Source organism: Ochlerotatus camptorhynchus, unplaced genomic scaffold (assembly GCF_037179485.1).
Source record: "Ochlerotatus camptorhynchus isolate MF236.1 unplaced genomic scaffold, CSIRO-AGI_Acam_v1.1 ptg000363l, whole genome shotgun sequence".
NCBI lineage: Eukaryota > Metazoa > Arthropoda > Insecta > Diptera > Culicidae > Ochlerotatus > Ochlerotatus camptorhynchus.
The window spans coordinates 92,235-109,649 of record NW_027040851.1 but is presented as its reverse complement, the minus strand read 5'-3'; positions in this window follow the sequence as shown (position 1 = coordinate 109,649).

The window sequence follows — 17,415 nt, the reverse complement described above, 5'->3', positions numbered from 1 at the left end:
TGTCTAGTAGGAGTTGGGCCGAATACTCGCGGCTTACTCGAGGTTAGAGGGCTACATTGTCGAAGGATAGGAAAAGGGGAGGAGCTTGGGGTAGGGTTTCGTTGTCTCATCAGAGCGATGTCGCCAGTATGAATGGTAGTGTGGTTCTAGATTCGTCTGGAGTTCAACCGGCTATGGTGACCAGTGGGCGAGGATGAGACTCATCGACTATTAAAGAGAGACAAAAGACAAAGGAATTAAATTCTTATACTAGACATTTGAAGAAACACATAAATCGACTGCATATAGCAGAGATCGCGGGTACCCAACACGTCTCTGAAAGGGATATAGGGTTGTCTTCCTTGGGCCTCGAGGGTATTCAAAAGTCGCTCTCTGGCTTCGTCATTATCCGTATATTGCCAAACTGCGTGATCGATGTCATCGTAACCGTTTCCACACCGACAGATGTTGCTGTTTACGAGGTTTATTCTATTGAGATGAGCATCTAGCGAGTAGTGGTTGGACATAAGTCTACTCATCACGCGGGAATGTTGGAAATCATCCCCAATGCGAAGTTGATTGCTGCCAGCTCAGCAACAAAAACGGAACAAGGTTCCTGAAGTTTGCGGAAGGCGCTAGAGTTTTCATTGAAGACACCGAAGCCAGTGGATCCATTGAGACGTGACATGTCTGTAAAATATCTTTTCATGCAATTGACGTGTTGGTACTTTTCAGTAGAAACACGCGGGATAATAATAGTTCGAAGTTGATCTGGAATCCCATGAATCACTTGTTTCATGTACAGATCATATTCAATTGAGGAACTGCGATTGGTGAAGTAAGCACGGTCTGGAGTATAACAAGGAAGACACATATACGACGATATGTAGTGGTGGTAGATTCTCATAAATCAAGATTGTGTGTTCAGCCCAAGAATTTCTTCAAAATTTTCAATTATAAGTGTGTTCGTCACTCCGCATTTAATTAGTATTCTGAGAGAGAGCTCCCAGAAACGGTTCTGGAGGGGTTTTACTCCTGCCAGAACCTCGAGACTCATGTTATGCGTTGAGTGCATACAGCCGAGAGCAATACGCAGACAACGATATTGAATTCGTTCCAATTTTATTAGGTGACATTTTCTTGCCTAGAGAAAGCAGAAAGAGCCGTACTCTAGAACAGAGAGAATAGTTGTTTTATAAAGCGTTATGAGGTCTCCCGGATGAGCACCCCACCATGTGCCGCAAATTGAACGGAGAAAGTTGATCCTCTGCTGACATTTTTGCTTCAAATACGTAATATGGGTATTCCAAGTGCACTTTGAATCAAACCAGACCCCAAAGTACTTGAAAGACATTGATTGAGTAATGTTTCTGCCCAAAAGATTAAGCTGCATTTGGGCTGGGTACCGCTTTCGAGTAAACACTACCAGTTCAGTTTTATGCGGCGAGAATTCGATCCCTAGATTCATAGCCCAAGAAGACAAGTTATCTAAGGAATTTTGCAATGGTCCTTGCAAGTCCACGGCATGTGGACCTCTTACGGAAACCACACCGTCATCTGCAAGTTGTCTTAGCGTGCATTGTTCTGCCAAACAGTTGTCGATATCTTTTACATAAAAGTAATAAAGAAGAGGGCTGAGACATGAGCCTTGGGGCAGGCCCATGTAACTAATTCTGGAAGTTGTCAGTTGTCCAAGAGAAAAGTTCATTTGCTTTTCTGACAACAAATTGTAAAAGAAATTATTTAAAATTCCAGAAAGTCCACATCTGTGCAGATTGTCTGACATAATTTCAATGGAAACTGAATCAAAAGCTCCCTAATGTCCAAGAATACTGAAGCCAATTGCTCCTTGTGCGCAAAGGCCAGTTGAATATCTGTGGAAAGCAGCGCTAGACAATCGTTTGTTCCTTTGCTCTTGCGGAACCCAAACTGTGTATTTGATAGCAAGTTATTTGATTCGACCCACTGATCGAGTCTCCGAAGGATCATTTTCTCCAACAATTTCCTAATGCACGGAAGCATCGCAATCGGACGGTATGAGTTATGGTCAGACGCTGGTTTGCCAGGTTTTCGAATGGCTATTACTTTGACCTGTCTTCATTCAGATGGTATAATGTTGTTTTCTAGTAAGGAATTGAATAAGTCTAGCAAGCGTCTTTTAGCGATATCTGGGAGATTTTTCAGAAGATTGAATTTAATCATATCGCTTCCCGGTGAGGAGTTGTTCGATGAAAGAAGAGCCATAGAGAATTCCAGCATTGTGAATGGTCTATCCAGAGAGCTGCCGCTCGGAGACGCTTCTCGAAGAATGTATTTTGCTGGAGCTGAGTCCGGACAGACCTTTTTAGCGAAATCGAATATCCATCGGTTGGAGTATTCTTCACTCTCATTGGAAGATAAGCGGTTACGCATGTTGCGAGCCACCCTCCACAAGGTGTTCATTGAGGTTTCTCGTGAGAGTCCCTCGATGAAATTGCGCCAATAACCGCTTTTTTTTTCTTTGACTAATTGTTTCAGCTTTGTCTCAAGCTTTGAATAGTCCTCAAAATATGTGGAAGTTTTTTGTCTACGAAAAGCTTTGAAAGCATCAGATTTTTCCACATACAATTTTGTGTATTCTTCGTCCCATCCAGGTGTGGCTGGTCTCCTTTTGTAGGGCGCACTTGGAACTTTTCTTTTTTGTGCTTCCAGTGAGCTTTTGTATATCAAATCGGTGAGGAATCGATATTCTTCCAATGGTGGGAGCGTATCTATTGATTCGATACCGATTGTCACCGTCGTTGCATATTTCTGCCAGTCGATGTTCCTTGTAAGATCAAATGGAACTCAAGATGGTTCTACAGAGTGAGGGGCACACTTAATTGAAATGATGATTGGCAAATGATCACTACCATGGGGATCATTGATAACCTTCCACAGACAATCCAATGGTAGCGATCTTGAACGCAAAGATAGGTCGAGTCGGCTTTCTCGAGCCGGAGGTTTTGCTATACGTGTCGCTTCACCAGTGTTTACAATAGTCAAGTTGAAATCGTCGCATAAATCGTAAAAAATAGCCGCTCTATTGTCGTCATATAGATCGCACCACCCAGTACCATGGGAGTTCATATCACCCAGAATTAATACTGGAGATGGAAGAATCGAAACAAGATTCCAGAGTTGACTACGGCTAATGGAGGTTCTTGGTGGAACATAAACTGAAGCTATGCAAAGGTTTTTGTTCTTCACATTTATTTGGCAAGCGAGGATTTCGACGCCTGATAGAGCAGGATGGGAAATTTTGTAGAAAGGGTAGCACTTTTTGATCCCTAAAAGTACTCCTCCATAGCAATCGTTTCTATCCAGGCGTATAATGTTAAAATCGTGGAAGAGTTCTTTATCGGAAGAAAGTCATGTTTTACAGAGAGCAAATATATCACAATCAGAATTGTGAAGTAAAAATTTGAACGAGTCTAGTTTAGGCACTAGACTACGGCAGTTCCACTGCAGCACAGTGATCATATCTTCAACCTCGTTCGACGAATTATTCATCGAAAGATGCAAGGAGGAGCCATGAAACAGTCAATTGCTTAAGATATGATTCTAGTGTTGGAAGAAAGGCAGAAACTAAGCTTCTAAGAGGGTCTTGTATGTTGAACATATTTAATATGAATTCCACAATGTCCGAAAAAGCTAGCAAACTTCTTTCGGACTTGGATTTCTTTTGAGAAGTTTGAGGAGCAGCTTTTTTGTTTTTCTTATCTTTGTTGGGTAATGGCGGAAAATCCTTACTGCAGCCAGGAAGTGGAGCAGTAGGAGCCTTCGATTTAATTTTTTCATCCCCATTACCCTGGGATATATCTCAGCAATTATAAGAGCTAGAAAGTTACAGTCTTGAGCAAAGTTGTTCACAGTAATGTTCCCTACAGCTTTGTCGAACACAATTATTTTGTATCTTATTATATTGAAAAAATAAATTTTGCATCTCACTTTTAGGTGGATTAATCTTTAATTTTCTTTTACCATAAGAAGGAGTGTTGTAACCCGAGAAACTTCTCAGAAGACACCTAGTACCTTTAATCAACCATTTCAGCGTAAATAAAAAAGCGCGTGTTTTGATACCCTTGGAACCACTGCTGTGGGATGGTACTAATGGATATTTTGTTCACTATTGAAAATTTATTCGATTGCTGAATTTAAGTATGGGCCCAAATTAGGGGTATTTAGGCCTACATTACCGCGAAATAGCTGTTGCTCCAGAAATCGTATAGAGATTAGTGACGTTTAACGCACGCACACTAGCGGGTGCATCGCCGTGTAAAGTTGATTATTATTTTCCTCTGGCTAACCTAAAAAAATCTGGGATGGGACGTGCTGTCAAATCAGCCTACTGATCATTCTTGTATGAAATTGGTTCCAAACGTAAACAAACCCTGTAGGTTTCTTATAGCTTTTTTATGTTTGGAACCAGTTATGCGAGGTAGGCGCAACGTTGCCAGATATACCGATTTTTCGGTATTTATACCGATTTCCGAACTAGATACCGATATACAGATAAGGTTCCTCAGAATACCGATTTTTGAAATTTTATACCGATTTATACCGATTTTTAAAATAATCAAAATTATTATGACCTGCCCGCGCTCGAATTTAGGAGAAAATTATTGTGAAAGACTTGTATCTTTTTGAATATCTCAAATGTTTTGAGCCTTCAGAATTCTAAAGAAAAATCATCTTTAAAAATGTCTTATGCTTAATACTCTTTCCAATAATGTTTCCATTTCCTCACTGTTTTTGGCTACCCATGACTCGAGAATCAATCGATCAATTAATTTCAAGGAAATTGCCTCGGAAATTGCTGAAATAAGAAAGGAGTTCCGAGAAACTCAGGCAATTTCCGAAAACTTCAGCAATGTTCCGAGGGGCTCATGCAAATTATGGAAACGTAAGGAAAGTTACATGAACACTAGAACATTTTATAGGAAGTTCCATGCCTTTTATTGGCAGTTAAAATTTAAAAATAAATCGAGAAGATTATAGAAGTTAAATGCTAATGTTACAATAAATCCAAAAACATTGTGAGAGCACTTAAGAAATTTCGAAAACTTCAAGAAAGTCCAGAGACATTCAAAGATGATTAGAGATATTCTGGTAGCCTCATTATAATCCTGGAAGTTCCGAGTACTTGGAGTACTTGGATGATTAGAGAACTTCAAAACAGCCCCATCTACTTCAGGAAAATTACAAGAATTTTTTAGAATGCCGTGGAATTAGGTAATATTCCTGAGTGCATTTAAGGAATATTCCAAAAACTTCAGGAAAGTTTGTTGGATAATTAGAACATCCCCCAGAATTCTTTTTTATCTGACCATGAAACAAGCAACTCATGGGATTCCCGATCAACTTCGACCTATTATTATCCCGCGTATTTTTACTGAAAAGTACCAACACGTCAATTGCGTGAACAGATATTTTACAGGTGGTGGAGGCGAACCAGCCTAAGGCTGAAAGCCTCCTAAATAAAGCTAAATAATAATAATTTTACAGGCGGGTCTCGTCTCAGTGGATCCACTGGCTTCGGTGTCTTCAATGAAAACTCTAGCGCCTTCCACAAACTCCAGGTACCTTGTTCCGTTGTTGTTGCTGAGCTGGCAGCAATCAACTTCGCATTGGGGATGATTTCCAACATGCCCACAGACCATTACTTCGTCTTCTCGGAAAGTCTCAGTTCGCTTGAGGCTATTCGGTCGATGAAACCAAGTAGGCACTCATCTTATTTCCTTTCAAAGGTAAGGGAGCAGATGAGTGTACTGGTTCAAAGATCATATATGATTACCTTTGTATGGGTCCCCTCACATTGCTCAATCCCAGGCAATGAGAAGGCGGACTCTCTCGCAAAGGTGGGCGCGCAGGAAGGTGAATTTTATGACAGGCGAATTTCACACGATGAATTTTACCATTTAGTGCGTCAGAGTACCCTTTCGAGTTGGCAAACCGATTGAGACAATGGAAATCTTGGACGGTGGTTACATTCAATTATTCCTAATGTTTCTTCGAGAGCGTGGTCGTGACTTCATTCGCGTGATGAGCAGACTTATGTCCAACCTCTACTCGCTAGATGCTCATCTCAATAGAATAAACCTCGCTGACAGCAACATCTTTCGGTGTGGAAATGGTTACGATGACATCGATCACGCAGTTTGGCAATGTACGGATAATGACGCCGCCAGAGAGCGACTTTGAATACCCTTGAGGCCCAAGGAACACAAACCTATGTTCCTATCAGAGACGTGTTGGGAACTCGCGATATCTGCTATATGCAGTCGGTTTATGTGTTTCTTCAAATGTTTAGTATAAGAATATAATTCCTTTGTCTTTTGTCTCTCTTTAATAGTTTTTGTTTGTATTGTCCCCCGTATCGATGAGTCTCATCGTCGTCCACTGGTCACCATAGCCGGTCGAACTCCAGACGAAACTAGAACCACACTACCGGCGACAACGCTCTGATGAGACAACGAAACCTTACCCCCAAGCTCCCCCTCCTATCCTTCGACAGCGTACCTCTCTAACCTCGAGTAAGCCGCGAGTATTCGGCTCAACTCCTACTAGACATAGAATTAAGTGAATTTTGTTACAAACAAAGAACAATGAACTATCGCCTCCGTAAAGCTAACGCGATTGAGCCTTTCAAATAAGCGAACTAGCTAAAAAAAAAGAATTCTCTTTCTTCCGGAATTGTGTCCTTGTTTCTTTCGACGGTTCCGTAACCGCTCTGGCTTCCGACTTTCTCCAGAAGTTTCTTCCAATCTACCTTAGGAAGTTTTTGCCAGCGTCTCCAGGAAGTTTCTTTCGTCTTCTTCTGGAAGTGTATCCATAAACAATAGGTTTTTTCGACTCGTATTGAAAGGGTTTTCCTAGCTTCTTCTGGCTTCCCCTGTAAATGGCTACCTCAGGAATATACTTCCGATTTCCGAACCTTGGGTGGCTTCCTTTGGATGTGACAAACCATTGTTTTTTTCCGATAGGTTCTTTTAATTTTCGCCTCATTTTTTGTCTTGGAAGTTCCCCAGATGTTTTCCGACTTGACTTATCTAAGAACTTTCCTCAAACTTCGTCAAGTAGTGTTTTTTCTTCTTTTTCTTTATTTTTTGCAGCTTCCTTCAGATGCTAATTTAAAAAAAATTCTTCCGAAAAAATCCAATCATAGTCAAAAAGTTAAAATTTTCGCTTTCAAAAACGGCAAAAATATAAAATTAATTAGAATAGTAAATACCGATGTATACCGATTTTTTAAAACCTTTGATACCGATACGCTTTAAAACAATCTGGCAACGTTGGGTAGGCGACGATTGTTCGTATTTGATAGCCACCTCAAAATGTATGAAATTAGATCTGCCAACATGAGTTTGACAACGATTTGTTATGTATTTTCCTCTGATTTTCACTAACACGCTCTCGCATATAGCACCAGTCCAACGAGCTGCCGGCTGCCGATCAAGACCAGGCTTTGATAATCCAGAAACTCTCTTACTCATTTTTCTCTCATTCTCTCTCGTTATACACATAATATTGGCCGGCGCCGGTGGTGTAGTGGTAAGCGTGACTGCTTTCTAACACCCCGATGTGTCTGGGTTCAATCCCAGCCGAGGTCGGTGGGATTTTTCTGAGGCATAAAAATCTCTGGTCATGTGTGTTGAATGGGTGCGATATCCTACGCAGGTGTGGAAGCTGCCTTCCTTGCACATTCGATTGCCGTCAATGGATGGCAATCGATGTCCGTCGGTGATTGGCACTAGATTGCGGAACAGAGACCGACGTTAAATAAAGGAAAGCCAGTGATGGAAATGTTCGCAAAAAATCACTATGACTCGCGAACTTTTCCCTTGGAGAACTTCGTAAATATCGCGAACTTTTCCAACACTGGGAAAGACATATAATATTGTCCGACTCTCGGAGTTGTTCTTACTCTGGCCAGTGATGCCGCATATACACACACTACGAAAATGTCATGTAAATTTCGGTGTCATGAGACCGACACATGTAAGCGGCCCTTTTGACATGAGAATCAGTTGAAAGAAACGAGGAAATCAATTCAATAAAACGTTCTCTTCGTCAACTTGCCTATGTTTCGGTTTGAGAAAACTCAATTTTACATGGAATGTTTGTTTACGTTCCATGATTTACGTCCAACATAGATTACGTCTCGTGTAAAATTAGTTATTTCTAAGTGTGCAGATTTATCTGTAGCCATACAGATTTTTTTGCAATATTTTGATACAGATATCTGTATATACAGATTACAGATTTTTGAAAAATATACAGATTTTTTAAATAAAGAAAATACCTATATTTCGTATTATTTTTTTATAATAATTAATTCTGATAAATAATCGTTTCTTACTTTGAGCTTGAATTCAATCTATGAGCATCAAACCCAAAGCGTTTTTTATTTTCACTAAATAAAATATAATTGTATTATCTTCGAATGAGCTGGGAATCTTTTGAATGGACTTCTGATGTTCAGATGTTCTGTTTTCTTGTTGGAAGAGATAGTTTCCCCACAGACAAACAGACATAACACATTGAATATTTCTCAATGTAAAACATTGTCGCTAAAACATTACCGTCATCTGTTGAGTACACTGTGGTGGGTAGTACGCTGAACAGATGGCGGTAGTGTGTAAACGTCAAACGCAAGGGAATTGACTATGCGCGCCACAGGTGGCGATACTACCAACTACGATACTTTTGAATTGACCGTTAAATGCTTGTTCGATGAACAACTTGCGAGTGTTATGTCTGTTTGTCTGTTTCATATGTCACATGGTGATGGTACATCGGTAAACAAATCATTTCACTAAACCCAGGAAAATTTCAATTTCCGTTGGAAGTAGATTTGTCTCTCACTACTACTGGAACTACAAAAAAGCTACAAATCACTTAAAAAATCCAGATTTCAGCATTTCTTCATTTAAAAAAAGGCAAATTCTTTAGAAAGCAAACATTAGTCATTTTTCAAGCTTCTAAACATTGAACAAACTCCTTCTGAACTATGAATGAACTCAAGGAAGATTTAGGTAAATCCACACTGAAACCATAATAAATAAATTACAATGCCCGTTCGAATTTGGCAACAAAACCACAAAACCGTTCGTTTTTGGCACGGATTTCGACTTTAGCACCATACCAAAATCGAACGGATAATGAAAATGATGTACTTTTGTTCCATGTTATTACAATTTTTTATACAAGAATAATTATTATTAACGTCTATGTAATACAGTTGACTCACGGTGGCCCATAATCATCGAAATCATAAATTAAATTTAAAAATAAAACCGTTCGATTTTGGCAACACTAAATTTTGGGGCTTATTGCCATTACACCGTTTTTTTTTACAGATTTTTGTCAGCCAGATACAGATTAAAAAGTTTAAATATTGTTTTCAGTGCGCCACAATCAACGAATTTACGATTCGTGAGCTGAGTGAACGCTCACGAATTATAAGATCGCTGATTGTGACGCTATGAAAGCAAAATTGACGGGTTTTAAATAATAGTTTTCATGCAGCTTTCATTGGAATCGCAAATGATTTTCATCCATAAACAAAATTAATGGAATTCATCTGAATTTCACATAACATTTATGCGATCTCGTTAATTTTGTATGATTTTTCATGCCTCATAATATTCATGTGATTTTGTGGTGAGATTTTGAGCTATGTGAAATTCACACACTAATAGAATTGCACACATTTTTATTGACGAATTTCCATGTAAAATTCCACATGATTTTCATGTGACCACACATAAACAGAATCCACCCAGAAGCACACATGAAATTTATGAGTCAAATGAATAATATGTGTTGTTACACATGGCTTTTATGTATACACATATTAAGTATGAGTCCGACACATAGATATCATTTGTTGATCACATTGCAAAAATTCATGTGTGGGACACATAAAAACAATATTTGAAATTTTATCAGTGCATGGTTTTCATCCATTAGATATGTGATAAATTTTTTGAGGGTAAGGCAAACATATACTTTACACCCTCTTCTTGTTAGGGACTTTTCATAGACTACGTAGACTCTTTTGGAGGGAGGTTTGACAAATGTCTACGGGGTGTGGGGGGATGGATCTAAAATCTATAAAAATTTGTGTACGTAGTTTATGAACAACCCCTCAGACAAACAGACATAACACATTGAATATTTCTCACTGTAAAACATCGTCGGTTAAACATTACCGCCATCTGTTGAATACACTGTGGTGGGTAGTACACTGAACAGCTGGCGGTAGTGTGTAAACGTCAAACGCAAGGGAAATGACTATGCGCGCCACAGGTGGTTGTACTACCAACTACGATACTTTTAAATAGACCGTTAAATGCTTGTTCGATGAACAACTTATGAGTTTTATGTCTGTTTGTCTGTGATTATATCATCTAATGATTTAATAATTCCGAAAAAAAATGTATAGCAAGTGAGTGGAAGCAACCCGGATTACAATATTAAAACACTGTAATACGAGACTGCCAAGAAATATCTTCATTTTGGATACTGCTCGCGTAACATTTGAAAAGGGCCTATTATCGTTGATCGATTGTATTAATCTACTTTATCTTTGGTTTACTACGGCTACATAAACGAATTTCGCCTGAAACAATACACTCAATGGAAAATTCATTTGCAGTCGGGTTATTCGCGAAAGAAAAAATCGATGAAGGGAATCGGTCAACAATGATAGGCTCTTTTCTCGTGTTGCGCGAGACTTCAAAATTTTCTTATGTCAATACAGCTGATTCTTGCGTCGAGATTCTAGCTGCAGCAAGCAATATATATTTTTTGAAGATTCACTCACTGTTAAGGATAAAATAAATAACATTTTGAAAATACTATATAGGCTACTCAAGCAGTGAATCAATTTAAAATCGTTAGTTTCCACCCCCTGGTTGTACCAACAATCAATACGAAACTAACGATTTTAAATTGATTCACTGCTTGAGTAGCCTATTGGTCCCAAGTACTTCTATGGCGTACCCCATTCTAGTTGAAATTCTATTACTACACTATGTTTGTTTTGATTCGCTATGAAAGTTTGACAGATAACATCAGGGGTGTGTGGATTCATGCAGAACATGCAGGGGTGAGTGAAATAGCTTGGGACTACTTGGGACCGTTGTTCTGGTACTGAGTGAGCCAAAAATAATAATGATTTTCTTCGGGACCCAGTGGTCTTAGAGTTACCTCTATGGTTGTACCAACAATCAATACGAAACTAACGATTTTAAATTGATTCACTGCTTGAGTAGCCTATTGGTCCCAAGTACTTCTATGGCGTACCCCATTCTAGTCAAAATTCTAGTACTACACAATGTTTGTTTTGATTCGCCATGAAAGTTTGACAGATACAATGAGGGGTTAGTGGAATTTCCTATGTTTCGAGGGGTGAATCGATTAGCTTGGGACCGAAGATAGTACCAGAGCTGAGCCAAAAAGTATAGCTCGTTTCTTCGGGACCTACTAGTCTTAGAGTTACCTCTATGGTTGTACGTACTATCGAGGTATACCTGTAAAGGGTGTACCGTTTAAATTCTGCACTCACAAAATTCATTCTCAAGATTCGAGTTTTTATCCGATTATCCGAGGGTGACGACTCTATCTACGATGCAAAAAAGATTGTGTTTTGCTGTAGCTACCTGCGTGCATGCTGAGTAGATAGAAAGAAGATTGATGACGATTCTGAAGATTTCCTGCAAAAACTTGATGAGCGATGCAAGTAGATGCAACAAATTAAAGAAGATTGTTTGAAGATTGATTCGCTAGTGTGAGATTTGTTGAGCATCTAAACTTGAGATTTAGATGTGTCACCCCTCTCGCGATTATCACCAAATTTTCAGGGAGTAAAAAGCAATTAAAGATAGTTTTGGCATCATTCATTAATTTATTTCGCCTTAATATTCGAATACGCGAACCTTGGCCCTAACCCCAGCCATCTGGACGACCTCAGAATCGACAGTTTTTTTGCATCCTTTTTCATTTCTTTTACATTATTCACCACTTTAGGTCGTTTTAGAAGGTGCTACTTCATAATGGCCCAGTATTTTTCTATTGGACTCAGTTCCGGAGTGTTTGGGGGGTTCAGATCTTTCGGCACGAAATCGCCTAAATCTTTCGCCTTATACTACTCTAACACATTCTTCGTGTAGTGCCATGATGCCAAATCCGGCCAGAAGATCGTCGGACCGTCGTGAGCCTTCAGGAGAGGGGGAAGCCGCTTTTGGAGACACCCTTCCAAATATACCTGTCCATTCATGGTGCTTTCGGTAACGAAAGGTGTACTCCGCTTTCCGCAAGTACAAATCGCTTGCCAAATTAAGAACTTCTTGGCGAACTTCGACATCATCTGTGTCCGGAGGTTCTTACACTTATCCTTGGCAATCAAATACAGGTTTCCTGGAATCTGGTTGAAGTCCGCATGCATTACGCAGCAGTTTGGTTTCGTTAACTTCTGGTCGTACAACTTCCGGGCACGGCTTTTTGCGACCGTATTCTGTTTCTCGTCACGGTTTGAGGACTTCTGAACCTTGAACGTACGTAGTCCAGCTCGAGCTTTGGTATTCTGCACGAAATCTTGCTCACATGCAACTTTTTAGCCACATCTCGAACGGAGGCGTTCGGTTTCCCTTTAAAGACCCCAACCACGCGTTTGTGATCGTTCTCGTTGACCTGACCGTGGAATTCGCAATTCCCAACTTTTTTTCCGATGGCACGATGCGACAGATCCTTATTCTCAAAGTACTCGTGCAAAACTTTTTCGCGCACGCACTGATGAAATCAACTCACAACTTTTGCGCACCTGATGAAATCAACTCACTGAGTGTAAACAATACACATTAGACTATGTCTACGCAAAATTTCAATTAATTTTACCCCACGTATCAAAAGTTTGAGCAATTTGAGTGTGTACGGATTTTAAACGGTAGACTTTTTACTACTAATATCACTGAAAAATTGTGTTCAGTTGATCGATTTTCTGATCATTTGGCGTTATAATAATTGATAAAGCTTTATTACAGCCAGAGATATTTTTATTTTAATAAAAGAAAAATATTATTAATATGACCCAGAATCTTGTCGATTTTGTTTGCTATATTAATTTGTTTTTTTTTTTATGTACGTGGTTTCGAAATGCTTTTTGTTTAATTTTTTTTAAATTCCAGGATTCTAAAAATATCTTATATCACTCTGTACTAACCAATATTTGGGAGTAATTACCTATCGTTCGATCTAATGACCTTAGAAAAATATCATATTTCTGCAAGTCAAGCAAATTTCAAGATTTAGAGACCATGAATAAAAAAAATATATATAATTATGAAAGTATGAAAATTTGAACATTTGTCAAGAATCATGAACTTATAAATATGTTTTGCTTAGTTAATGGAAGGCACTCACCCTCCCCAACCCAACCCCCTCTGGCTACGCTTATCTTTTAAAATGAATTTAATATCACATTCAATTGTTTTTTTTATGTTAAAATTAAAATTTTCTTTAAGACAAATTTGACCAAAAAACGCTAAAAGATAAATGGATGTTTGTACAAGCAGCAGACAGCCGCTCGCTGCGTGGTTTTATCAAATTTAGATCAACTTCCTGCATTTATATGTTATCTTAAACTGGATGACAAGATTCTTCAGTGTTAGATACGAACATTGTACTCCACCGTTTGGAGGTGCTCAACCTGTTTCGAGATAAATCATCTTTTTTTTCGGAAATTTCCAGCCGTCTCAATGGAACCATAATCTTAAGAGAGCTCATCATCCGCATTGCCAATTTCTGCGTGCTCCATGCACTTGTCTTCGCAAGTTCCAGTGTCGATATCCGATATTGATCGCTGGAGGGCAAAACAGTAATAGCATCACTCGTACTATCTGCTCAGCCGTTTTCCGGTTTCAAGTTTCAGCTTAATCCCTCGTTGATTGTTTACGTTCAAAATAGTTTTCAGAATATTGTCAGTATCGATTAGAAGTTCATAGCAATAGGATCGTTCGCAGTACATCATGGAGTTGAGGAAAATTGCAGCTTTGCTTCTGATCGCTGGCGTCGCGAATTCAGTGTTAGCATTGATTGTTCCAAATCGTGAAAGCCAGCTATCAATGGAACAGCTCACAGCTGAAGCGCGCTGGCGAGAACTGGCCAGGAAAACTGTGGAGAATGGAATTTTGTCGCTGACCAGAATGCTGACTCCGCTCATCGGAGGTGGCGGAGGAGCACGAGGCGCAGGAGGATCAGGAGGACTGGGAGACGGACTGGGAAGAATACTGGGAGGACTGGGGGGACTAGGAGGTGGACTAGGAGGAGCACTGGGAGGAGGGGGAGGGGGAGGGGGAGGGGGAGGGGGAGAAGGAGGAGGAGGAGGCGGCACACCAAGATCGTCAGTGCGGAACCTTCAGATCGGAGACGGAAGAGATCTCACCCTGGATGACGATGATGACAAGCCAGAAGTAGGCGGAGATGTAAATCGTGCCCGGAGAAGAGCAGGCGTGTTTGAAGAGATTCTGCACGACTTACAGGAATTGCAAGCGCAGGCTTTTACGGACGACCAGGAAGGACTCGATAAAAGTGCGGATGAGAAGGCTGAACAGTCTACAACATCATCAACAACATCATCGACAACAACAACAACGACAACACCAGAAGATGCTCATAATTCTTGCAGCAAGCAGACTGGATTGTGGTTTTCCGCATGGATTATTTGTTTCCTGTATTCCGCGTTGAGAACTACGCTATAAGTACATTACGGTTAATGTATGTGTTATTATTAAGTTTAAATCGGTAATCAATAGTTCAGTGACATCTATCAACGTGTATTTGTCAATAATGTTATCGGAATATTATTATTAAGGAAATTCAAGTATTACATCTTGTTAAATGCCCTAACAGGACAATTCGAGTTAAATCTGGAGAAGTCATAAATAAAATTTCAATATTTAACCTTGCTTATGTCTTTACTATTTGTGTCGAACCAGGTGTCACCCAAATGGAATACCTACTTTAGCTAGTGAATAAAAGTTACGAGGATTTATTGTTTAGGCGGAAAGCTGAAATTTTTACCTTTTCCGGTAAAAGTTTTTTTTAAGCAGACTCGAAAAAAATGGTGGTTTCATGACAATGACCAACATGCCTGTTGTTGTTGTGATGAAATTGATGGTGTTGTCTGATACTTATACAACTATCAATTTACCCTATTTCGTCATTTTTACATTCCTATCTTTCTTGATGTCAAACAATATGTTTATTGGTCATTGTCATACTCATAGCAACGAAATTTGTTTTTTCAGCATTTGAACATCTACACGGCGAATGAGAACGACTCAAATTTGAGTTTAGTTCACTCATAATCGCCAAAAGTGCAGGAACTCAGCGATGAGTAAAATTTGAGGAAATTGACGAAAATTTTATTCAGTCTCGGAGTAGTACCAATAGACTGAGTGAATCCAATCTTTGCTTATCTCAAATTCGGGAATTTTTCCCAGGAAAATCCTGGAAAAACCTGGGAAAACATGAGGCAAATTAACTCATCGCTGAGTTCCTGCACTTTTGGCGATTATGAGTGAACTAAACTCAAATTTGAGTCGTTCACATTCACCGTGTAAAACCAAAGTTAGAGCGATATAAGTGAAATTTAAAATGCATTCATAGTAATTGCCATACACATTTCAAATCATTAGCGCGACTTCTAAACCTTCATCAGTATTTACCATTTTTTCATTCATATTTTGGGCCTATTAATTCAAAATGAAGCAACACACCCTACACTCACCCTATATAGCGTTTCAAACATTGATATGTTGAAAATCTTTCACTATCTATTCAAGTGTATTGCACATTGAATCACACTACTGTTCAAAACAGATGGATTTAAAGTGTTTTGCATTTCAACGCGATATGAATTGCTTGCTCAGAAAGGTAAACATCGAAAACAAGACTTGTGACAAATTGTGTTTATATATTTGTCGATTAATTTTTAGAGTCGGTAAAGTCAAAGTCGATAAAGTAGAATATTGTAGAATATTGATCTATGATGAGCAAAGCTATTGATATCACCAAATGAGGCACGTAGACCCAAGCAACCAAAAGTTCGGATAAAAGCCCTGTTTTGGCTTAATCAGCTATTCGAAGGTTTATGAAGAGAATTCTATTCAGCTTACTTTTTAAGTAATTAACCGAACTTCCAATTTCACATTCGATGTTTAAGCTTCTAACAGAATGCAGCTTCACTTTTAAAAAGAACTTGAAAGTTCATAAAAAGTTCGTATAACCGTTGGAAGGAATGCTATTCAGCCCAAAAAGAAAACTCGAAACAAACAACAATCCAAAATAGAAAACAAATATATCTATTATTTTGCTGCTTACCACGTTCTCTTCTAATTTATTATGAGCTACTGTGTCGTCGGAAGATAAATGTTTGAAATATGGTCAAATATTTAATTTAAATTACATGTTTTTAAATTACTTACCGCAAGTCTAACTAACTCGAGTCCTACTCTTTGAAACCGAGATACATACCACTGCTCTATGTGAACGAAGTGGAATATCATATGATTTTACTCGATATGTTGATTTCATTCATAAAAATGGTTTTCAGAGTAGCCAAATCTACTTTCAAGTTCCGTAAGAACTATTTTTGCACTTCAGAGACTTTGATAAGTTCATGTAGAACCTTATCTGAACTTGAAAGTTGCTAAAAAGTACATACGGAACTTCTCGTGAACTTGCACCGTTTGACATTTGACAGCTTGTTTTGTTTTCCGCTGAAGTTTTCAGTAACCTCGAAAATTACGAAACAATTTTACTTAATTGTAGTAAATTTACCTGTTTTGAAACTTGTTTTATTCAGAAAATCATCAAGGTATGGTAGTGCAACCCAAACCTCAATGAAATTTATTATAATAAAATATATTTTTTACTTACAAAAATACCATTCACCGTAGTAGAAACATTGAACGCTCCAGGCTGTATGGAGCTTTCGGTCGTTCCAGATCAATGGCTGCGGAAATCAAAAAGTCGACACATTTTGTTCTGGCCAAACGCAAACAGTGTCACAGAACAATATAAATTGATCCGTGATGAAAAAAGCTGCTAGAAATTGAGATTTCTAAAGTTGCTTACAAGTTCAAGTCAAGGTCGAACTTCCTTCGAACTTATATAGAACATTACGCGTACTTTAAAGTCTGAAAGAAGTTCAACATGAACTTTCGCGCTGCTAAAAAGTACGGTTAGAACTAAGATTGATTTTTGTGTTAGAGGTTCGAAACAAGTTCTTTATTCACTTTTTGTGAACTTCACAGTTCAAATGAACGGGAACAAGAAACTTTTGTTGAACTTTTAAGGTACAAATAAATATTGGCGGTACTTTAAAGAGCATTAAGTTCTGTTTGTACG